Here is a 25,922-nt window from a genome sequence, read left to right on the forward strand (position 1 = left end):
AGGCCGAGACCCTTCGTCAGGACTAACTGAAGGAAGAGTGAGTAAGGGATTTGAAAGTTGGAGGGGGATGGGGAGATCCAAAATGATAGGAGAAGACAGGAGGGGGAGGGATAGAGCCAAGAGCTGGACAGGTGATAGGCAAAAGGGGATACGAGAGGATCATGGGACAGGAGGTCCGAGAAGAAAGACAAGGGGGGGGGACCCAGAGGATGGGCAAGAGGTATATTCAGAGGGACAGAGGGAGAAAAAGGAGAGTGAGAGAACGAATGTGTGCATAAAAATAAGTAACAGATGGGGTACGAGGGGGAGGTGGGGCATTAGCGGAAGTTAGAAAAGTCGATGTTCATGCCATCAGGTTGGAGGCTACCCAGACGGAATATAAGGTGTTGTTCCTCCAACCTGAGTGTGGCTTCATCTTTACAGTAGAGGAGGCCGTGGATAGACATGTCAGAATGGGAATGGGACGTGGAATTAAAATGTGTGGCCACTGGGAGATCCTGCTTTCTCTGGCGGACAGAGCGTAGATGTTCAGCAAAGTAGTCTCCCAGTCTGCGTCGGGTCTCGCCAATATATAAAAGGCCACATCGGGAGCACCGGACACAGTATATCACCCCAGTCGACTCACAGGTGAAGTGTTGCCTCACCTGGAAGGACTGTTTGGGGCCCTGAATGGTGGTAAGGGAGGAAGTGTAAGGGCATGTGTAGCACTTGTTCCGCTTACACGGATAAGTGCCAGGAGGGAGATCAGTGGGGAAGGATGGGGGGGACGAATGGACAAGGGAGTTGTGTAGGGAGCGATCCCTGCGGAATGCGGGGGGGGGGAGGGAAAGATGTGCTTAGTGGTGGGATCCCGTTGGAGGTGGCGGAAGTTACGGAGAATAATATGTTGGACCCGGAGGCTGGTGGGGTGGTAGGTGAGGACCAGGGGAACCCTATTCCTAGTGGGGTGGCGGGAGGATGGAGTGAGAGCAGATGTACGTGAAATGGGGGAGATGGGTTTAAGAGCAGAGTTATGAGGAATGCGTGAGTGGAGAGAGTTAGACAGAGCAGAGCTAAGCGGGGAGGAGGGGAAGAGCAGCCCAAGAGGAATCTTTACCCTTACCGACGGGACGTAATGGCTAGAGGGTGGTGAAATTCAGTCTGTTTGGTGGCCCTGCAGCTAAAACAGAACCAGACTGCAGCAAACTGCTGTGACAGGAGTGATTATAGCCAAAGATCTTGGTGGGATCTGTCATCTATAAAGTACTTCCCACATCAGAGTCATCTCAGAGAACTGTAACGTTATGTTTACCTGCAAAAGGACAAAGAAAACAAGCTCTTTTTGAACATTGAGTGAAAGTGTTGGCTCGAACAAAGCAAGGACTTAATTCAGAAGCTGGTATCCCCTTGCTTTCAGAGAACAGCCATTCCCAGGCACCACAGGTTGAAGGGAAAGGCTGGGTGGGGTCTGCACAGCCAGCTCACTACCTCAACGACCATGTTAGACCTGGGGTTTCACTGGGGAACACTGCAACTGATCAAAGCAAGTGGATTTGTAGATGGCGGATGCCAAACATCCTCGTGAAGACAACCGTTTATAGGTTCCAGAATTCTGAGAAAGCAGTACAATCTGAAGAGATCAAAGAGCCTTTTTTTAAAATTTGACTCAGTCCATCTACAGTCTTGAACAGCAGCCAAAAGACCTTTCAGTTCAGAAACACAGCAGCTAGATCCTTAATATCTACAACTGGGCTGTACTTTTCACTCCTTTACAATTACCCCTGCCAGAGAATGGGGTTAAACCTGCTACGTCCTTGGGGGTGGAGGGAGCACATCGATGAGGCCAAATTGAAAAACAATCCTTTCATCCTCATAAGGCAGCCTGGAACCAAGTCTTAGTGCTTCTGAATATCCTCAGCTCAACCCAGGACATCGTCAAAGAGCGATGACTCAAAAGAGGCAGCATCCATCATTAAGAAGTCTCTCCACTTAGGACATGCCCTCTTCTCATTGCTATCACCTGAGAGGAAGTATTGGAGCCTGAAGAGACACACTCCATTTTTTAAGAACAGCTTCATCTCCTCTGCCATCAGGTTTCTGAATGGAAAATGTACCCGTGAACACTACACACCATTTTTGCTCTCTTCTTGCACTTAAGTAGAAGTTGTATAGGACATGGTTCCTCAACTCCAGTTTGTCCCATTCTCTCAGCAGTAGAGGTACGGCAGGGCATTCCGTCTTTTCAACTTGGGCCATATCCCCTTCTGCAACAGCTGGCCAAACAGAATCTACACGAGGGTCATCTCACTGAGCTGCTGCCACTTCCCTCGGTCACAAGGCAGGCAACTGCTTTGTTTTCAGAGCAGTCAAGTTACAGTAAGCTTGTGGAATGCAGCAACCAGAAGCCCTCAAACAATCCACAGCTCTAGACTGCCCTGGCCTTGCCTGATTTCCTTGTGGCAGACAACTGGCACACTGCTTTAACCCCAGAGACGGGAACACTCTCCCACTCTCCGTCCATTTCCAGCCCTTCATGCAAGTGTCGGGACAAAGCATCTGTATCAATGTTCCGGCTGAAATCGTAGACAGACAACACCACCAACTAACAATGGCCTGTGGCATCCAATTTCGTCGAGGTCAGGATACAAGTGAATGGATTGTTGTCAGTCCTCACCTCGAACTTGGCACCATATGGATAATCACTCAACTTCTCCATCACAGCCCATTTCAATGCCAGAAACTCCCAATTTGTGTGTGGGGTAGTTTCACCCAGAGGGTGACCGATTCCTGCTCACAAAAACAACAGGTTTCAACCCTGTGCCCTGATCCTGATATAGAATGCACCCCAAGCCCTCTTGGCTAGCGTCTGTATGCAATACATATGGCATTTGAGGGTTTGCAAAAGGCAATACGGGCACTTTCATCAGCAGCTTCTTCAGCAACTGAAAGGCTTCTTCATATTTTGCATCCCTTCTTGCTCCAAAAGACTCCGAAGGGCTCAGACAAACTTAATCATCTTCTCCTTTTGTCCTCCTTCCTTTCATCCCCAAGGGAGGGTAACCACACAGAAGCTGATTCAAAGGGCGGCTTACTTTGGAATAGTCCTTCACAAGTCTCCGGTAGTACCCACAGAATCCAAGGAATGAGCATAGGGCACTCACATTCTTGGGCCTTGGCCATGTGGTCACCACCTCTATCTTGGACGAATTTGTAGCTACTCCTCCATGAAACTACGTGCACAACATAGTTGACAGCAACAGTTTTACCACTTCAGCTTGAAGGCAGTCTTTACACCTTCAGTAGCCTCGTCTCGTGCTCTTCCTCACCACCACCATGGGTGACGCATAGGGGATCTGTGATTCAGTGATAATCCCAACATCCTTCAGATTCAGCAGATGTTGCTGAAACTCCTCTACTTCTGCTGCGCTAATCATTGAGACTTTTCTCTGAAAGAGGTGTCCTCTGTCATTCAGATAGTGTGGTGAGTACCCTTGGAGCTACCCGCATCAAACTTGTCAGTAAAAGGACATCTTGGAACATCTTCTCCACAAGTCTCTTTTTCCAACCCTTGGGTGCTAAGGAGTCACGAAAGTTGAATGATTTGGCTGTCAACTTTCCTGATCCGGGAGATTGGTTCTCTCCTGGTTTTCTCACAGGAAAGCTAAACATTACGGTCGCTGGGAAAAGACGTGCCATCGGCATTCCCCCACCCGAGGGTGACCCTTCTCTCCGGGGTGTTCCTGACAATCACTGTCAGCCTGTTTACGTGGACAGCCGACAGTTTCTGCAGTTCAGGCCTCAGCAGTAGCCCAGCAGGCAAGTGAGACTCCTCTTTGTGATCTTACAGAGCATCCACCAGGAAGGTCTTAGCATCAGGCATTCCAGGAAATTTGTAGTTTCCCATCACTCTAAATTCTTCCCCAGGCTGTAACACGAAGGGTTTGGACTGGTGTACCACACAGTTCCTCACTAGTGCTCATCATCCGACTTAGGATGGGCTGACACTTTCTCAAAAACAGCTCTGAACACCAAGTAAATGCACAAGCCTTTCAGAAAACTCTCTCCAATTCTCTCCTTGCCGGCTCACACTAGCCTCCTCACAATAGGAGTATTTGTTCCCACAAGAATGGAAGCTTCACCCTTCTCAACTTGGTCCAGACAAACCAACTAAAGTGTCAAGACTCCAGCTACTCCCAACCCAGCTTCAATGACAAGTACCCATCATATGGGTAGTCATCAGTACTAATGCCCCAAAGCTCTAGGGCACTGAGTGACCTCAATGGTAAATACCGGTTGTAAAAGGATCTGTACAGCAGATTAACCAGAGAACCTGTGTCAAGTACGGCTCGAGCATAAATACCCTCGATCCATAGGGATACAGTGGAGCTTGGCCCCATGAAGCCTTCAGGAAAAGGGTTTCGCACTGTGGAGTGTCCTTTGATTGGAACATGCTCCCCCGAGACGCCAGGCCCTTCCCTTACTGGGTCTCTCTGAGGTTTCTCGACTTCCTATTCTGTTTAAGTAATCATTGGTTCACTTTCTGAAGGTTTACCCGTCCTTCACACTCTCACTCCTCTTTTCATGGGACCCAGTTCAGTAGCAGCCCTCTGCTTAGTACGTCCTATCAGTGGGTCCGATCTTGTCATGCCTGGTGGCAGCAGCAGTCTATATCAACTGAGATACCTCAGCTTTCAATTCTTTCACGAAATCCTGCAAAACTCCCGCTTCAGCAACAGGGGCTACTACTGAGGACTGTGCCCTGCTGATGGAGGCCTCCCGCTCCTCCATCCCATTTTCCTCCTCTTACATCTCTGATCAGCTCAACAAACGAGGGCAGGGGTGGTGGGGGGGGACATTCTAGACATTCAGAGGCTTAAAGCAATCACGTCACGTGACTGTGCACCCTTCACCACCTGGTCCATCCTTAATTGATTCATATCAGCCTGTGGAATGGCCTCTTTACAGCGCAAACAAAGCAGTTGTCTCTCTAGCCAGAAAACGTAGGCAGAAGGTTTCTCCCCTTTCTCCTAAAACATGCGCCTGAGCCTAATTATAAGCTCCACCAGGCTTCCCGTCACGCCAAAAATGTTTTCTAACGCTTGCATGTAGCCTGCAGAAGTGGCAAATAGGTTCCCTGCCTTTAGGGACCTCACCACCTGAATACCAGGACCTTTTAGACTCCCCACCAGTCGCTGTCGTTTCACTTTATCAGGGCACTGCCACTCACCCAGCATCTGAGATGTCTGTTCCACCCAAGTCTCATATTTCTCCTCCCCACCCCCACCCCCCAATCGGGGGTGGGCTTCACTCCTGGCTGTCCGCCAGTGCATCTTGCCATTTATCCACCAGGGAGGTAATTGCCAAAACCAACTCAGAATTTTCACCCCTCACTGAAGGCCTCATTAGATCCTCCATGTCAGGCAACCCCATCGCCTCACTCTGCAGAAACAAGAGCAACTTGTCTTTAAAGTCTCCGTCCTCAGCTACGGAAGACTCATCCTACAATTCAGCACGCTTGCCTACACTCCCCTCTTCTCTAAAAGTATGGACGGCCCATGGCCCTACCTTTCCAGGTACCCCAAGCATACACTTCCACTCCCATCACTGGTCTGAACTAAAACCACATCTTTGCCCACCGTTTGGTCAAACTGCCACTCCATGATCATAACGTTCCCAAATACTGGAACTGAACTTAAAACTCTAATCAGCAATTTTATCTGAACTGCAGATATCCACCCCACTCAGAACACAAGCTTTAGTTAAGTCATCTCTTTGAATCACACCAACGCTTAATCCCTGCGGTTTCCATAATTATGTATCTTAATCACTTTCCTGGACACTAGTTTACCTCAAGCTTAAACACACAAAAGAGCAATTACACAGCATTCAGATCCCGGGTGAGCCCCCACAGTGAAACCCCCATTTACCAGGTGTCTCTAGAAACACGGCTGGTTGGCCCCTTGCTAACAAGTCAATGGACTCAGCGGTGAGAAAAACCACCTTTCTCAAACTCTGTACATCTAGGGTAGATATGATCTGGGTCCCACCAGACCAGGAGTGCTGGGATGTTTTGACCACCTGCACCCCAATCTGTGTAAATATTGTACAAATGCTGCCAATTACCCACTGGCAAGAAATAACAGATCAGACACTGCATACAATAAGAAAAGTGCATTTATGAATGTCAACCTAATCAAACAGTTGTTAAAGAAAAAAAACAGAAAAATAAATAGAAAGGGCCCATCATAATTAAAGCAGTCAAATCTGCACAAAGTCGGAGCTCAAATCTTCTAAAAGCTGGAGTTGTGTTTGTTTGCACGGCACCAACTCCTATTCTCTGATCATCAGTTGAACTTTCCATCTTGGACTCCATCGAATCACACATTGATTAGATCAAATCCTACCACCGGTTCTCTCCGTCTCCCACCGAGAAAGGACCTCAACCCATTTAGTGTCCATCACAAAACCTCTCCGCCCAGCTTTCTCTAGAACCTTCTCCCAATTCCACCAACCTGATTGGCTGATCTGATATTCCCAAGCTGAACATCACAACCCCTCGTCTTTAACGGTAACCCAAACACTACCAGCAGAACAAAGTGCTTCCACAGAAAACTGTCAAATGAAAAGGTTGGAGGAACAACACCTTATATTCCGTCTGGGTAGCCTCCAACCTGATGGCATGAACATCGACTTCTCTAACTTCCGCTAAGGCCCCACCTCCCCCTCATACCCCATCTGTTACTCATTTTTATACACACATTCTTTCTCTCACTCTCCTTTTTCTCCCTCTGTCCTTCTGAATATACCTCTTGCCCATCCTCTGGGTCCCCCCCTCTTGTCTTTCTTCCCGGACCTCCTGTCCCATGATCCTCTCGTATCCCTTTTGCCAATCACCGGTCCAGTTGGCTCTATCCCTCCCCCTCCTGTCTTCTCCTATCATTTTGGATCTCCCCCTCCCCCTCCAACTTTCAAATCCCTTACTCACTCTTCCTTCAGTTAGTCCTGACGAAGGGTCTCGGCCTGAAACGTCGACTGCACCTCTTCCTACAGATGCTGCCTGGCCTGCTGCGTTCACCAGCAACTTTGATGTGTGTTGGTTAAATGAAATACCCCACAGCATTAGCAGTAAAAGCTTAACCAGAGTGTTATACATTATATCTGATGGCTCTGGGCCTGTACTCAATGAAGAATGAGAGAGGGATTTCAGTGAAAGGCCTAGACAGAATATGGACATGGAGAGGTTACTTGCAGTGGGATACTCTAGGACCAGAGAGCAGAGGCCTAATTCTGCTCCTATGTCTTACGGTCTCAGCTTGGTGCTCTTATCTGCATCATTATTTGAAGCTATTAAAACACAAGGAAAAGCAAAAAAAAATAGAAAACAGAATATGTTATAGTTACAGAGAAAGTATAGTGCAGAGACAGGAAGGTGCAAGGGCACTGACAAGGGAGATTGTGAAGTCAGAAGTTCTTCTTTAATGTAAAAGGAATCCATTCAATTTCTTGAGAAAACAGTACCACAATTCATGTGGCTTCCATGCTATTCTCTACACTGAGGAAAGAACAAATTCAGCAGTCAGTAATATGCTTACGTCAGCAAGGTCAGTACAATTATCCTGGTTAATATTTCAAGTTTGTCCTGTTTTATTTCCCAAATGAGGTTGGGTGAGACTGGGATTAGAAGTCATGGGTTAAGGGTGCAAGGTGAAATGTTCAAGAGGAACATGGAGGGGCGGGAAGAAGCTTCTTCGTTCAGATGGTGATGAGAGTGTGGAGCGAGCTACCATATTTAAGAGAAATTTGGATCGGTACTTGGATGGGAGAATTGTGGAGGGCTACGGTCCAGGTGCAGGTCGATGGGACTTGACAGATTAATAGTTTGATACAGACTAGTTAGGCTGAAGGGCCTGTTTCTGTGTCGCGTGCTCTATGACTATTTCAGATTTACAGGAAATACACTCTATTTCTATGAACTCTGGCCATCGTTTCACAAACGCTGGTGAGTCAGAAGGCTTTTGGTTCAAACCCACAAGTACCGAGCTCAAATCTCCAGGTCAGTACTGCAGTGGAGCGTAGTCTTATTTGAGGTATTAAATCAAAGTACAATCCGTCCCACACCACCACTCCCCTTCTCATCCAAGGCTCACCTCGGCTGAGGAAAAGCAGATTTGTGCGTCAATTAACATTTTAAAAATAAAAGTGATTATTTTCATACTGAATTTTGTGGGATCTTGCTCTGCACAAATTGGCTACAATATTGCAGTATTCAAAATGCAACCACACTTTTGCTTTTTTTTGAATAAGGTGGGGGGGGTCAGTCATTTTGAAACAAATTAGGATTGTTTCTATCTCAAAATTGTTTAAGTATCATGAAAATGAAACCTCTTTCTAAAATCATAATTTATACCCAGTGGCCGCTCTATTAGGTGCACTTGTACATCTGCTCGTTAATACGTATCAGCCACTCATACAGACAAGGTCAATTGGTTCAGACTAAGTATCAATATGGAGATGGAATGTGATCCGAGTGACTTTGACTGTGGAATGATTGTTGGTGCCAGATAGGGTGGTTTGAGAATCTCAGAAACAGCCGATCTCCTGGGATTTTCACACACAGCAGTCTCTAGAGTATCCAGAGAATGGTGCAAAAAAAAATCTAGTAAGGGGCAGTTCTGTGGCTGAAACGCCTTGTTAGTGAGAGAGTCGGAGGAGAATAGCTGCATCTGACAGGAAGACGACAGTCACTCAAATAAGTTACAATGTTAGTGTGCAGAAGGGCATCACTGAATACACAAAACATCAAACCTTGAAGTGGATGGGCTACAGCAGCAGAAGACCACAAAATACACTCGGTGGCCACTTTATTAGGTACAGAAGGTACCGAATAAAGTGACCACTGAGTATGTCTTAATTTATTCTCAAACGCTTTTAAAGATTAGCTTTATTTGTCACATGTACATCAACACACACACACACACACACACACACACACACAGTGAAAGTGCTCTCAATTCCAACAAATCAAAGTAGCAAGGATTGTGGTGGGGCAGCCCAACCTAGCATGCTCATAACTAACTCCAACCGCATGCCTGTGGGAGGAAACCAGAGCACCCAGAGGAAACCCACCCAGCCACGGGGAGAACGTACAAACTCCTTACAGACAATGGCAGGAACCGAACCCCGGTCTTGCAGCTGGCCAGCCGAGTGTTAAAAAAAAATCTCTTCTCCTTCTGTCAGGATAACAATCCTTGAACAACCTCCCTGTGGATTATTACATGATCCGCCATGCACCCCTAGCGAAATACAAATACTCAGACATTCCCAAGTGAAAAGCAGGAGGAATTCACACAGAGGGTGCTGCACATAAGGAACAAGCTGCTAGAAGTGGTAAAAGTAGGTACCTCTGTAAATTTTAAAAAGGCATTTGGACAGATAAATGGATAGGAAAGGTTTGGGATGCGGGTCAAATACAGGCATGGCATAAGCTCAAGTAGGCAACCTGAATGAGTTGAGCTGAGTGACCATTCCTGATGGTATAACTATGACGAAGGGCAGTGCAGGTGTCCACTTGTAATTTTATCAGTATGCATCTTCAGGAAAGTGAGGCCTTCCATTGGTCAGGAACGACCAAGGAAATGACATCATCGCTGTCCACGTGATACGCAAGCCAGAGCAGTACGATATGGAGACCAAGCTGTTGCCCATGCAGCAGACTCCCCCTCTCCATGCAGCTGATGAATCCAAAGGAAAAGCAGAGACAGAAACAGTCAGCGTTGAACTCAACTTAGAGACTCCAGCTCTGGATTTTCCCCTTAGGATTTACTCCCGAAGCCTTCCCCATGAATGCATATGGCTGCAAGGCAGCAGAGTTTTCCTTCTCCTCGATGCGCTGCCAACCACAGCTGTCGAGCCCCATCTTCCCTAGTTTTAAAGTCGCCAGTAACCCACCTTGGCTCCTTCTCCTGTCATCTTAATAGCTGAACTTAGCTGTCAGAGGCTATTTGAGATGCACAGCATTGGGAGCTTTTAATAGGTAGTCGTAGCTTGCCCCCTTTACTTCCCCGGCTATAAAAACCTTAAGGAACGTGAATGAAAGTACAAGTATTGAAACCACAAGCTTTACCCCCTTAGACTGGGGACAACAACCAGGGTGAAGTCCGGCTTTCTCTGTAAGAACTGCTTCCTGCAGTGCTTTTCTCAGTTCCCCATTTCCTCCCTCTAGGGGCTGATGAGAATTACCTAACACATTGTACAGCACAGCTGTGGATTGGAGTTCAAAACCAAAAAATAGAGTAGACTTCGTTGAGTCCATTTGTAATTTCCCTGTGTAGGCAGAGCCCCCAAATCCCTGTTGGACCTTATCAAGTTTATTTTCGAGTGCGTATCAAGCGTACAGAACTTTAGGTAAGACTTTTTTTTTTTAATTTCTCTCACGCTCTTGTGGGTGGTGTGAATGTGTATTTTCCCCTCAATTTTGGTCCTTTACCAGAGGCCTGGGAGCTTGAGGGTTTGGCACGGTATCCCTGCTGTTCCTGGTAGTACGCTCTTCTGGACCAAGATCCTAGATATTGTTCCCGGGATTTGTTGGCTACACTCTCCCAGACCAGGTGTCACAGCTCCAAGTCATCCTACCACCACCGGGATTACTCTGGCTTTAACCTTCCACATCCTTTCTATCTGCTCTTTCAAGCCCTGGTATTTCCCCAGCTTCTCGTGTTCTTTCTTCCTGATTTTACCGTCATTCGGGGTTACACGTCTACCACTACAGCTTTCTTCTGTTCCTTGTCCGGTATTACTCTGTCTGGTTGGTGGGCCAGTACCTGTTTATCAGTCTGTATTTGGAAGTCCCACAGGATCTCGGCTCTGTCACTCTCCATTACCTTCTCGGGTGTTTCCCATTTGGACTTGGGAGCGTCCAGTCCACACTCAGAGCAGATGTTCCTGTACACAATTCCTGGAACTTGGATGTGCAATTCAGTGTATGCTGTCCCTGCCTGCATCTTGCACCCGGCTACTATGTGCTGGATGGTTTCTGTGGATTCCTTGCACAGTCTGCATCTTGGGTCTTGTCTGGTGTGATAGATCCCTGCTTCTATTGCTCTTGTGCTCAGCAACCGTTCTTGTGCAGCCATGAGCAATGCCTCTGTGCTGTCCCTCAGCCTACCATACATACATACATACACACAAGTGTATGTGTCTAGAGTCACTCAGACTTTTGCACAGTACTCTAATAATTTGATGTATTGCACTGTACTGCTGCCACAACAAAAAAAAATGACAGTTGTGAGTGATAAACCTGATTCTGATATGGGTCTCTATTGTGGACTGAGACTGGGAGTGGGGAAATAATGGTTGGGAAAAGGGGAAGGGAGAGAAAAGGGAGCAGGAAGCACCAGAGAAATATTCCATAATGATCAATAAACCAATTGTTTGGCATCAAATGACCTTGCCTGATATCTCGGGGCTGGGTGTGTCTGCGCCTTCCCATCGCCACAACCCCCTCATCGCACACTTCCTCCACCACCTGTCCCACAGCCCTCCTATGGCATTCCACCCTCACCATTCCTAACATTCTTTGATCCTGCCAGATTTACAAACTCTCTCTCTGCTCCACATTGGCAACATGGTATTGTTTAAAAGTCTCAGGCACCCTGGCTATCTACATGTGCCCAAGACTTTTGCACAGTGCCTTATATCAAAGTGTATAACCTTTTGCACATTGGTTGCTAGTCTTTCTGTGTAGCTCTTCAATATATATATACATACATACACACACACACATACACATAATAAATTTGCTTTGAATTTTTATTACTTGTGGTTAAGTAACTATCTTCAAATATTTCAAATTTAATCAATGATATTTGGTGAACAACACTTTGAAATTGCCCAAGTTTTAAACATAAAGAAAAGGTGTTGCACGAGGAATGTGTCGGGTGAGGGAGGCAGTGGATTCATGCCTATTGTATTCCATATTCTCTGATTACCTGCCCCACTGGGAGCATTAGGGTGGAAAGCAAATAATGTGGAAAACTCGTACTCCTTATCCCCTCAAGAATTCTCTTAAATTAAATTCTTCGCACGAATGAGGCCTCTGACTTCACAGGATTGGACCATATGGCAGAAAGCGATACCTTTATTATGACTGTCCTCTGCTGTAATATAGAAAGAAACCACACTATTTAACGAGAAGGTGGGCTGTTACAAGCACATCAGCTGAGACATCATTGACAAGGGAATGACTTCCATGCCAAAAGAGATGTGTGATCTGCAAAAAGGCCTAGATTAGTACTGCTTAAAAATGGCTTGGTTAAGTTGCTCACAGGTCACCAGTACTTACTCTTCTACCTCCTTTTGGTAGACGTCTCAATACATTACAACAGCCACTGACAAACAGCCTTTGGCCTAAGGCCTACTTGAACATGGCTTCACAGTTAAACCATGATTGAACTGTGATTTCAATATAGTTTTTCAAAAGAAAACTAAAAACATTCCATGTGACAAATGACATGACGGGAGATGCAATACGCATCTAGGTAATGAAATTCATTAATTATGGGCCCAATATTCAATAAGTAACAGTTGCAAACCAGTGTGCAATTCTGAAATCAAGCCCTGTCAACTTCACTGCCACACCACCCAAGAATGCAACGCCTTTTTGGTACTGTAGCATAAATGCACAAGGAACAAAGACCCCTTTCCAATTGCCATTAAGTTTGCATCATAGAAGCTGCATATTATTTGAAGCAATATATCAAAGAAGCAAAATAACAGAAGGGCTTTAAGTGCAAAATGTTTTCCATCAATTTGAAACGAGTTGCAATTTGCCTATTTGGAACCAAGAAACCCCATGCAGTAACAAGCTGATGCATGCAATACGAAGATTGTAAAGATTTGAAAGAGAAAGATTTAAAGATTAGCTTTAATTGTCACACTTCCATCAAATCACTGAGTAAAATGCATCATTTGCATGAAATCAAATCACCGAAAATTGTGCTGTGCAGCCTATAAGTGTCACCACGATTCTGGCACCAACACAACTCTGTATGGAATGTGGGAAGTAACTGGAGCACCCAGAGGAAGCCTCCTACGTAAATTATACAGATTATGTTTGGTAGAAAATTCAAATCCCATGTAAGCAGTCTGAAAATGATACAGGAGTTTTACCGGACAGCAATAAACACACCCCAGTTCCACTTCCAAGGTCCAGCCAAGTTCTAATGATTCAACAGGTTTCATCTGCAGCATTCTTCCCTTTAGATTACAATTTATGTCAGCAGATCGTACCACAAACATTCAAACCAAATATGAATACTTGCACAGTACCCACATGATTAGGTACACTTGCTCATTAAGCAACCAGACACTCAATGCACAATAGCATTCAGATATGGGCATGAGGTTCAGTTGTTGTTCAAACCAAACACAGAATGGCGAAGAAATATGATCTACGTTACTTTGACCGTTGGTGCCAGATGGGGCATCTCAGAAACTGCCAGTCCCCTGGGATTATCAGTTCACAGAGCACGGTGCAAACAACAAATTCAGTAAGCAGCAATTCTGTGGGTGAAGATGCCTTGTTAATGAGAGAGGTCAGAGGAGAATGGGCAGACTTGTTCAAACTGACAGGAAGGGACAGTAACTCAAATAGCCACGCATTATCACAGCGGTGTGCGGAGGAGCATTTCTGAACGTACAACCTTGAAGTGGCCACGTACCCTACACCGTACCCTACGTCGTAGCCTGACGCGCACCTCCCCAAAAATGTAACGACGCGTCCCAGCGACGCAGACTGCAACAACTGTGATTGGTCCGCTTGGTAGCATTGCATTTCCTCCTACGCTGCAATAGCTTCCCACTGGGTGACTGAAGGGCAGGGAAGGAACTCTGGCTGCAATGCTTTCCATAAAGCTTTACAGACCTCCGAAATTACGGAGGACCCTGTGCTTGATGCCAGTTTGTAGCTAGCTGCTACAGCCTGTTGACTTCCACCTGAAACTAAAACTCGAATGGTGATTGCCGGTCTCTGAGTATACTGTGCGTACACTGATGCGAAATAAATGGTTGGAGATGATGAACCAAATCGTCAAATCTACTTGCCGACATCTGAAAATACTTGAAATGCATTTCCTCGTCCATGTCTCTCAGTGGCCGGACAAGCACAGAAAATTCACCCTCCTTCAGTTTCAGTCGCCATTGTTTGAAGTTTGAGTTTCTTCGTGTTGAGTTTCAACATGAAGAAACTCAACACAGTGGCATAGAAACCCCACCGCCAACTAGCGTTTTAGCGGTGAATTGCAGAGCAACACAGACACACCAAAGCACAAGTATAAATGCTCACAACGGCGTAGCCCACTTGCGTAGGCTACGGCGTAAGCTACTACGCACAAGTATAAATCAGTCTTTAATCCCTTAGTAGAATTTACGCTAGTAGTTTCCATCAAGTGAACAACCTCACGCCCATAAGGACTCCAATGAATTTTAATTGTTATTCTGTTAACCTGATCTGTTCTAATTAGGTTTTACACTGACAGCAAAGAATTTAGCATTAAAATGTAAAATTTGAACACAAGTATCATTTGTTTATATTGCTTATGATAGAGTATAAAAATAAATCTCTAACAGGTTAAGGCTTTACAACAATAGTCTTGGAGAATCCATCTTGTGGTCCTTCAGACCATGACGTTGTGCCCATCTTTTAACCTACGCCAAAATTAATCTAACCCTTCCCTCTTATATGATCCTCTTATTTGTCTGTTGTCCATATACTCATCTAAGAATTCCTTAATTGTCCTGGTTGTGTCTGCCTCTGTCACCATCTCTGGCTAGGCATTCCTAGAAGGCAGATAAAAATGAGATGGTGGCAGGTCATGGATTCACTTTGTGCTCAGATCTGAAGGAAATCCAAGTTTCAAACCTCCACTTTCCCAGCTAGTAATTTCTACATTCACCACGGCCACAATCTTACAAATTTAAAGCCCTCAGATATGCCAGTAATTGAGTGTGGGCCACAGCTAATCTGCACTGAAAATGCAGCTATAATCATGCTCTCCCTGTCCAATCGGAATCAGGCTCATTATCACCGACATACGGCGTGAAATTTGTTGCAGCAGTACAATGCAAGACAAAAGAAATTACTAAAAGCTGCAATGAAAATAAATAAATTGTACAAAAGGGAAATAGCGAGATAGTGGCTACTTCCTTTTGACAAAGGCATCATGCATGTGCAGCCAATACTTTAACACATTATATACCAAGATGAAAAAATAAAAAGAATACTTTGGGCACCTCAGGGTATTTATTGAAAACATACTCAGGAAAACAATTCAAAGACGAAGGAAGTCGGGGCACAATCAGAGCAGGTGACATGATGATAAGAGGCATAGATCGAGTGGACAGCCAATGTCCCTTTCACATGGAGCTTAGAAAAACAGAGGGCTATGTGGTGGGGAAATTCTAGGCAGTTTCTAGAGTAGGTTACATGGTCGGCACAACATTGTGGGCCGAAGGGCCTGTAGTGTACTGTAGATTTCTATGTTCTATGTTCAATGGGTGATACCAGGCATATCTTCAAGGTGACTGAGGGGGGGAAATGTTAAAGGTAGGTATTTTACACAGCGAGTGGCAAGTATATGAAATACATTGCTGGGGTGGTGGCAGAGTCAGCAACATTGTGGACATTTAAGAAACACTAACTGGCAAATGGATGAAAGAAAAATGGAGGCCCATGTGGGAAGGAAGCGTTAGATTGATCTTGGAAACAACAGGAATTCTGCAGATGCTGGAAATTCAAGCAACATACATCAAAGTTGCTGGTGAACGCAGCAGGCCAAGCAGCATCTATAGGAAGAGGCGCAGTCGACGTTTCAGGCCGAGACCCTTCGTCAGGACGAAGGGTCTCGGCCTGAAACGTCGACTGCGCCTCTTCCTATAGATGCTGCTTGGCCTGCTGCGTCCACCAGCAACTTTGATGTATGTTGGTTAGATTGATCTTGGAGTTGGTTAAAAAGTCAGCACAAAATCATGGGCTGAAGGGCCTGTACAGGACTCTGCAGAAGTCTGAGGCACAAACGTGTAGCTAGGATGCCCAAGACATCAGCACAGTACTGTATTAATTTAATGTATCACTCTGTACTGATGCCACAAAGAAAAACTTTCATGACGTATGTGAGTGATGATAAACCCGATTCTGATACAGGTCTCTACTGTGGACTGAGAGTGGGAAGGGGGCAGTGAGAGGGGAATCATGATTGGGAAGAGAAGAGGGAGTGGGAAACACCAAGTAGATATTCTGTAATGATCAATAAGCCAATTGTTTGGAATCAAATGACCTTGCCTGGTGTCTCAATGCTGGGTGCGACTGCACCCGTGCCACTCCCCACCCCTGACATCCCCCCAACTCCCAACATTCCCAACATCCTTTGCTCCCACCAGATTTGCAACTCACTCTCTTCTCCACATTGACAAATACAGTACTGTGTAGAAGACTTAGGCATCCTAGCTATATATATGTGCCAAAGACTATTGCACAGGACTGTACTGTGTTGTAGCATTCTATGCTCTGGGCCGATATCGGAACTACACCACAGTTCTAATCAGATTCAACCTGGGTTATCATGAGAAGCTGACAAAATGGAAGAAAGATATCAGCTGAAAATTAAAACATGACGATCACTGACAGTTTACACTTGGTACTCCCATCTCTGGCTTGCCCTCAAGGATTACTTCTGCTTCTTGTTAGGAGCTTGAAATCTTAAACTGAATCTTTTCCAGATGGATCAAGGATGCTAGAGCGGAGAATCACAAAACATTAAATGTAGCGATGAAAATTAACGAGGTCATGGAAAAAAAAAATCGCAAGCAAAGCACTGAGACTGAGTTCTACAAAGGACGACATTGATGGCAACAGCAGGAAGCTGAAAGAGATACAGGATAAATGGTGGGTAGGAGCAAAACCAGGAGGAAACTTGGCTTGAAAGGCAAGGACAGGAAATACTTAATCTTAGTGACATTTCACACTTGAATGGCTGCAGATGCGGTGGCTGATGATTTAATATCTGATTTTCTGCTATTTTTAAAACTATATTTTCGAGCATATGACCCTTAGGACAGAGGGGCACAATAGGACATTCAGCCCATCAAGTCTGCTCTGCCATCCCATCATGACTGATTTATTATCCCTCTCAACCCCAATCTCCTGCCTTCTTTTACTCTTATCCATAAAATTGCTCATTGTGCTGACTAAGAAAGCACACCTTGCCACTATACACCAGTCCACCGAAAGATTTGGGCAGAACAACACAGGGAGAAGGCGAGAGAAGGATTGAGACGCATAATAAATCAGCCACAATGGAATGGCAGAGCAGATTCAATGGGCCAGACAGCCTAATTCTGCTCCTGTCTTACGGTCTTCCACTCAAATTATCTCCCTATTGAATAATCTTAACTTTATTATCATAACCGAATCTGTCAAGAATCCTTATATTTTCAACAACTTCCCTATTTTGGCATGTCACTGAAAACTTAATACAGGAGCAGTTTGTATCTTGCATAAATAACTAAACCACTGTCAAAACATATCCTGCCACTAGGCCTCTGGCCTAACATTGAACGCAACAGAGCATTCCTTCTTACATGAGTAAGTTAGTCAAACAAGAAAATGGACATGAGATGATTTTCATTTTTAAATGTATTTATTCATAGAATTTAGATGACTCTGGCAAGGTATGTTTTAAGGTCCACACCTAATCACCCTGATCTGAGGAGGCGGAAGCGATCCAACCACATTGGTAGGTCTGTAGTCACATGTGGATCAGATCCAATCTTCCCTTCCTGAAGGACAACTTTGTCATCTAAAAGGAGGCTCAGTCTAAAACTCACCATCAAGGGTAGCTTGAAATTCAAATTTCAAACGTACTGTACTTAGCACTTAACTGCTTCATTTTAACAGTTGCCAGTCAACATGGTGGGATTTGAATTTGTTCCTGGATTAATGACCTAGGCTTCTGGGTTTGAAGCTTAACCACTATACAACAGTGTCCCCCACCCCCAAACACCCTTGCAGGTACCCCTGCCATCAATTACCTTTATCACGTTGAAAATACTGGCTTTGCCCAGATTAAGAACACTCAATTTATGGACATCCCCAATTTGTGAAAGGAATAAAAGGATTAATGAATGAGGAATTTTTGATGGCTCTGGGCCTGTACTCACTGGAGGTTAGAAGAATGAGGGGACGGGTTAATAACCTCACTGAAACCTATTGAACATTGAAAGGCATAAATAGGGTGGATGTGGAGAGGACGTTTCCTACCTTGGGGGAGTCCAAGACGAGCAGGCACACCCTCAGAACTGAAGGGTGTCCTTTTAGAACAGAGTGAGGAGGAGTTTATTTAGCCAGAGTGGTGAATCGGTGGAATTCATTGCCACAGACGGCTGTAGAGGCCAAGTCACTGGGTATATTTAAAGCATAAGTTCATGGGGTGTTGATTGGTAAAGGTGTCAAGGGTTACAGGGAGAAGGCAAGAGAATGGAGTTTGAGAGGGAACAAGTCTGCCATGACCAAATGGCAAAGCAGACTTGATGGACCAAATGGTCTAATTTATTTATTACTGAGATGCAGCACAGAACAGGCCCTTGCAGCCCTACCAGCCAGAAACTCCCGACTTAACCCTAGCCAAATCATGGAACAAATTACAATCACCAATAAAACCTACCAACCAGTAGGTCTTTGGGCTGTGAGATGAAACTGGAACACCCGGAAGAAACCCACGCAGTCACAGGGAGAACGTACAAGCCCCTTGCAGACAGCGGTAGGAATTGAGTCCGTCTCACTGGTTAAGTAAAACATTGTGCTAACCACTATGCTACCGTGCCACCTCAAGTCCTGCTCCCATGTCTTGTGGTCTTACATGAACAAGCTAGCATTATTAAATTTGGAAGTCTAAAGTATATACAATGTTTGTTTTCTTCCTACAAATAGACTTGATTCCATTCTCTCTCGTCCATTTTAGTAATTGTTCTCCATCAATTTCATCTGCTTTTGACGTCACTCATCTGGTGGTGTAGTGGCATCAGTGCCGGACTTTGGAACGAAAGGTCCCGAGTTCGAATCCAGCCGGCTCCCCTGCACGCTTTCCACCTGTGCTGGGTTACGAGCTGGTGATCTGTTTGGAAACTCACCCAGCAGAAGGCAAAGGCAAAGCACTGCTGTAACTTGCTTCGTACGCGGTTCCCCACTACGTCAGAGAGGCGTGGAGGGAAATCATCCACTAACCGGAGAAACTCCAGATGCGACGTTCCTTTCCTTTTCCATCACACCACGTGGAGGTACAGACATCATTTTGAATGATTTGTGTGTATTTCTCAAATAGGATTGTGTGTTCTTTTTTCTTCAGACACCTATCTTTTAACCAGCCTTAGCCTGTAAATCCCATGCACTTATTTTTAAATTAAGGTTGAATGCCTATTTGCTTTGTCCATGCTGATTATCCTAAAATAGTCATCCAGTCCCCTCTGCCATCAGATTTGTTAACAGACAATGAACCCAACATTACCTCAGTAATTTTACTCTTTTTGCATAACTTATTGAATTTTCATATGCATTTCTTAATTCATAGTATATTTTATGCTATAGTGTAGTTATTTTGCATCCCTTGTTCTGTACTGCTGCCGCAAGACAACAAATTTCATGACACATGTCAGTGATATTAAACCTGATTCTGGTTTGGTTCTTGTTGAGTATTCAAGCCCAAAACTTCCTTGAACCACATTTCCAGGTTTTATTTCCTGCTCCACAGTGATGAACAACCACCCTGCTAGCTTTGGCATATCCTGCATCAAATTACATCATTCAGGCGACAACTCAGCCGTGTAATAGTGAAGCAACCATAATCTCGTGACTCTAACGAACAAGTGCGCTCTCTCTTGTCACTGACGTTCTGCATCACTGAGAACAGCTTTATTTCCATCAGGTTAAAGTCAGGAGATGAAGGCTCTGCCAAAGGTCAAAGGTCAGCTCCCAGCTTCTCTCACTCAGTCACTTCCTGCACATCCGTCCCCAACAGATTGCAAACCGTCAAGGTTAGCATAAGGAGTGCAAGAACTCATGTAGTGCTCAGAACAAATGCACGCACAATCCATTATTTAGATGGAAAAGAGAAACAAAAAGAATTTGAAGGGGAATTTTAATTGTGTGAAAAGATGGGGAACTCCGCTCTGCACAGGGGTGAAGTAAAGAGCTGGGAAGTTGAGATACAGGGCTGGAGGAGGAGGAATCTGATAGGAGAGGACAAAAGGCCCTGGAAGAAAGAAAAGGGGGGAGGAGCACCAGAGATGGGCAGGCAAGGAGATAAGGTGAGAGAGGGAAAAGGGGATGGGGAATGGTAAAAGGTGGGGGGGGGGCCATTACCAGAACTAGGGTGGTACCATTCACCTACCACCCCACCAGCCTCCACTTCCAGCACACAATTCTCTGCACCTTCCGCCATCTCCAATGGGATTCCACCACCAAACGCATCCTTCCCTTCCCACCACTATCACCCCCCAACTTTCTGCTTTCCGCAGGGATCGCTCCCTACGCAACTCCCTTGTCCATTTGTCACTCCCCACTGATCTCCCTCCTGGCACTTATCCTTGCAAGCGGAACAAGTGCCACACCTGCCCCTACACCTCCTCCCTCACTACCATTCAGGGCCCCAAACAGTCCTTCCTGGTGAGGCGACACTTCACCTGTGAGTCTGTTGGGGTCATATACTGTGTCCAGTGCTTCCGGCGGGGCCTCCTGTATATCGGTGAGACCCGACATAGATTGGGAAACTGCTTCACCGAGCACCTATGCTCGGTCCACCAGAAAAAAAAAGCGGGATCTCCCAGTGGCCACCCATTTTATTTCCACTTCCCATTCCGATATGTCAATCCATGTGTGGCCTCTACTGTTGCAATGAGGCCACACTCAGGTTGGAGGAACAATACCTTGTATTCCATCTGGGTAGCCTCCAACCTGATGGCATGAACACTGATTTCTTGAACTTCAATGCCCCTCCCTTCACCATCCCCTTTTCCGTCTCTCTCACCTCATCTCCTTGTCTTCCCAGTTCTGATGCTCCTCTCCGTTTTTTTCTTTCTTCCAGGGCCTCCTGTCTTCTCCTATTAGACTCCCCATATTCTCCAGCCTTCTGTCTCTTTCACCAATCAACTTCCCAGCTCTTTACCTCCCCTCTCCCAGTTTCACTTATCTTCAGTTTCTCCCTTCTCTCCCCGCCCCCCCCCCCACCTTTTCATTTCTCATTTTTTTTCCTCCTCCAGTCCTGCCGAAGGGTCTCGGCTCGCAACATTGACTGTACTCGTTTCCATAGATGCTGCCTGGCCTGCTGAGTTCCTCCAGCATCTTGTGTGTGTCGCTATGTGTTACAGTTGCAGTCTTTTTTTGTTAAAGATTGGTTAATTACTAAAGCAGGTTCCTGCCAAACCTTTCTATGGAGCTCCACCCTTGAACTCATTACTACGGATCAGGGAGAAATGTCAGTGGACAAAGCAGTGTGAGGTGGCTTTCCAAAAGGTAAAGGAAATGGCAACATCAGACACTGTACTCACACATTACGATCCACGTCATCTAGTAAAGCTTACCACGCACTGTTTGGATGTCAATTCAAAACTCTGCAAAAGTCTTGGGCACATATACGCAAGATTTCTGGACAGTACTGTATTTGCCAACGTGGAACAGAGAGCGAGTTTTAAAATCTAGCACAAGCAGAAGATGTAGAGAATGGCAAAGGTGGAGTACCATGGGAGGGGTATGAGAGACACCCAGCCCCGAAACACCAGGCAATGTTTGGAATCAAATGACAATTGGTTTATTGATCATTACTCTCTGGTGCTTCCTGTTCCCTTCCCCTTTCCCCAACCATTATTCCCCTCTCCCTGTCCCCTTCCCACTCTCAGTCCACAATAGAGACCCATATCAGAATCAGGTTTATCATCACTCACAAATTTGTTGTATTTTCTGCAGCAGTAGAGTGCAATACATAAAATTACTGCAGTACTGCAGTACTATGCAAGAGTCTTAGGGCACCCCGGTTATATATATGTGCCCAAGACTTTTGCACAGTACTGTATGGCCAGAACAAAGGCATTAAAAGCTGTAAGAACCACTTCCTGCAGTCCCACAGTCAACTCCCACAACCACCAGAGAAGGCCCCAGAACCCAAGATTGTTTCACAGCCACAAATTTAGCTGCCAAGCAGAATGACACCCCTTATGGTGTTATCCCACAAGAGTAAAAAATCCTCCACAGATTAAATCTTTACGCCTGGATGGGACAATTTAATTTTTACTATGCTATGTCTGAATATAATAATTATATTGTATACTGTGTCTACCGTTGAGATGCGTTCTATATTGAGTTGGAGTTTATAGCTAAGCAGGGAGGAGTGTTCTGTCTACAATATTTCAGTAATATTTTAGTAATATTGTAAATATGTTGTCTGAGAAAGCATTCTTTATTTGTTTAAATAATTCATTATGGCCTATATGTAAAAATACGTGAATTGCATACATCACGACGCTACTACGTGATATGCGCATGCCTCGCTGAGAGTAAAACTTAACGTACACGAGTTATTCCTGGCCATGTGTTTTCATTTCAATTAGTTTAATGTTTCCGAGCTTTAAAACGTAACAAGTTGGGCACAGGGCTAGCAAATCCAAACCATAAAAACCCAGAGCCATAGCAAAATGCCAACAGAAGCTCCACAGAACTTATCCCTGGGGGAGGGAAAAAGATCAGCTGTCTGCATAAGGACAAGGACGAGTACATAAAGGTGTATTTCTTAATCTCAAACGTTGGCAGCCATTTATAGTTTTGTTAGAGTACATGATTTTCTTTTTCTTCCCCTGATAATCTGACCGACAACATAAAAACATATTTAAATATTACTGAAATATTGTATACACAACACTCCTCCCTGCTTAGCTATAAACTCCAACTCAATATAGAATGCATCTCAACGGTAGACACAGTATACAACGTAACTATTATATACAGACAAAGCATAGTAAAATTTAAGCGCCACAGTTATTGATATTCCCAGCCTTTTCTTTGCGCCCAGTAATCTCATTTAGACCCTGCCATAGTCTACTGGCATTCCTCTGGTTAGCCTGGGCTTCCAATTTCGTAATTTCACTCTTACATAGGATTACATCAAACAGACAAATGAGAAGACTGCTTCAAACCACAATGTAACCTTTGCAGGAGCTGAAATAGGACCTTGGCTTGCTGCGGTACCACACTTTGTACATCTGCAAGTGGCAGATAATTGTGCACAACAAAGAAATACAGCCAGATCCTATCCACACACAGACATCAAATTAAAACCACTGGATCATCATCTTATTGCTAGTGGCACATGTGATTTAAATACGGAGAACCATTCAGGGCAAGAATCTTGCATCTTCAAAGAGAAGTCGGAGGCTTGCTGACTCCACTCAGTCAATTAAGTTGTAAAACCGTAATCTTCCATTTGTCTGGGAAGGGTCTTGCCAATCAGCTAAGCTTCACTTAATTAAATTGAATTGAATTGACTTTATTCCTTACATCCTTCACATACGTAAGGAATAAAAATCTTTACATTACATCTCCATCTAAATGTGCAATCATAGTAATTTATAATAATTTATAATAAATAGAACAGTCAATGTAATATAGAGTACACTCAAATCACCCTGAGTTCATCAGTCTGATGGCCTGGTGGAAGAAGCAGTCCCGGAGCCTGTTGGTCCTGGCTTTTATGCTGCCGTACCATTTCCCAGATGATAGCAGCTGGAATACATTGTGGTTGGGGTGACTTGGGTCCCCAATGATCCTATCAGCCCTTTTTACACACCTGTCCTTGTAAAAGTCCTGAATCATGGGAAATTCACAACTGCAGATGCGCTGGGCTGTCCGCACCACTCTCTGCAGAGTCCTGCATTTAAGGGAGGTACAGTTCCCATACCAGGCAGTGATGCAGCCAGTCAGGATGCTCTCAATTGTGCTCCTGTAGAAAGTTCTCAGGATTTGGGGGCCCATACCAAACTTCCTCAACCGTCCGAGGTGACAGAGGTGCAGTCAGGCCTTTTCCACCACACAGCTGGTGTGTACAGACCATGTGAGGTCCTCGGTGATGTGGATGAAGCTGTTTACCCTCTCAACCCCAGATCCAGTGATGTCAATAGGGGTTAGCTCATCTCCATTCCTCCTGTAGTCCAAACCCAGCTCCGTTGTTTTTGTCCGTTGTTTTTGTGACATCGAGGGAGAGGTTGTTATCTTGACACCACTGTGTCAGAGAGATGACTTCTTCCCTGTAGGCCACCTCATTATTGTTTGAGATCAGGCCAATCAAGGTAGTGATGTTGGCAAATTTAATTAGCAGATTGAGCTCTGGGTGGCAATACAGTCATGGGTATACAGGGAGTAAAGGAGGGGACTCAGTACAAAGCCCTGAGGGGCTCCTGTATTGAGAGTCAGAAGGTTGGAGGTGAGGGAGCCCACTCTTACAACCTGCTGGCGAACTGACAGGAAGTCCAGGATCCCTCTGCACAAGACAGGGTCAAGACCAAGGTCTCTGAGCTTCTTGTCCAGCCTGGATGTAACTATGGTATTGCCCAAGAACAGCATTCTCACATAAGAATCCTTCTTCTCCAGGTGTGTAAGGACGGTATGTAGAGCAGTGGCTTTTGTGTCGTCTGTCGATCAGTTATGTCGGTAGGCCAAGTGTAGGGGGTCCAGTGTGGGTGGTAGCATGCTGCAGATGTAATCCTTGACCAGCCTCTCAAAGCATTTGCTTATTATTGAGTTGAGTACGACAGGACACCAGTCATTCAGGCATGTTACCTTGGTCTTTTTTGGTACAGGAACAATGGTGGATGATTTGAAGCAGGCGGGAACTCTACTCTGAGAGAGGGTGAGATTAAAAATGTCTGTAAACACGCCTGCCAGTTGTGCTGCACTCATCCTGAGTACTCGCCCTGGGATGCTGTCCGGTCCCGCAGCCTTGCGACTGTCCACTCGTTGGAAACATCTGCGTACCTCAGCCTCAGAGATGACCAGGTTGCAGGTTGTAGAGGTGGCTTTCCTCGGAGGCTCAGAGTTAGCGACATCAAACCAAGCATAAAGGCGATTGAGCTCATCTGGGAGACAGGCCACGATGTTGGCAGCATCACAACATTGGCTTTGAAGTCTGCAATGGTATGCAGCCCTCGCTACAAACGTGTGCTAATGTATATTAAAGCAAATTAACATCAAATACTCAAAAATCTGAGGTAAAATCAAATACCAGTCATTATTGATAAGTTTATTTCTTTCCCGACAGGCAAGTTTCAGACTGTAAATATTTTGATGAGTTTGGAATATTGGCTTGAGAGTTGAGATCTAGATTTGCCTTTCCTCTGCATGAAAGAAGATATTGTCTGGAAATTTGTTTACCACTGTGCTAAGTGGCCAGATCAGCAAAATTAACAGGATGTTTGACTTAAAGTAACTAATATTTTTCTAAAAGTACAATGAATGTTGTTAAATTACTCCGTGAACTCCCATGCAAATTGCAGGACAATACAAAGAGCTGACATCCTTTCCAATTCCCTGGAAGGATTCCATCTCTTCAATTCTGGCTGTGGCATCTTTCTCATTTGCTCAGTTTTCAGACTATTTACTGTAAATACTAGCCCATGTAAATCTAAACACCAAATACTAGCCCTCTGTAAATCTAAGCCTGAGAGGGAACTTCTTCACTCAAGAGCGTGGTGTGCGTGTGGAGTGAGCTGCCAGTAGAGGCAACACTGAAGAGAAGTTGGGACAGGCTCATGAATGGGAAGGATATTGAGAGCTGTAGTCTGGGTGGGTGCAGGTTGACAGGACGAGGAAGAATAATAAATTGGCATTGACTAGTTGGGCTGAAGGATCTGGT

General features: G+C 45.1%; 1 protein-coding gene across 1 annotated transcript in view; it reads right to left on the reverse strand.

Moving 5' to 3' along the window:
- Positions 1-25,922, reverse strand: part of LOC134353132 (oligophrenin-1-like) — a 241,667-nt gene that overhangs the window by 198,656 nt on the left and 17,089 nt on the right. The gene's annotated exons all lie outside the window — the stretch shown is intronic.

Source organism: Mobula hypostoma, chromosome 10 (assembly GCF_963921235.1).
Source record: "Mobula hypostoma chromosome 10, sMobHyp1.1, whole genome shotgun sequence".
NCBI lineage: Eukaryota > Metazoa > Chordata > Chondrichthyes > Myliobatiformes > Myliobatidae > Mobula > Mobula hypostoma.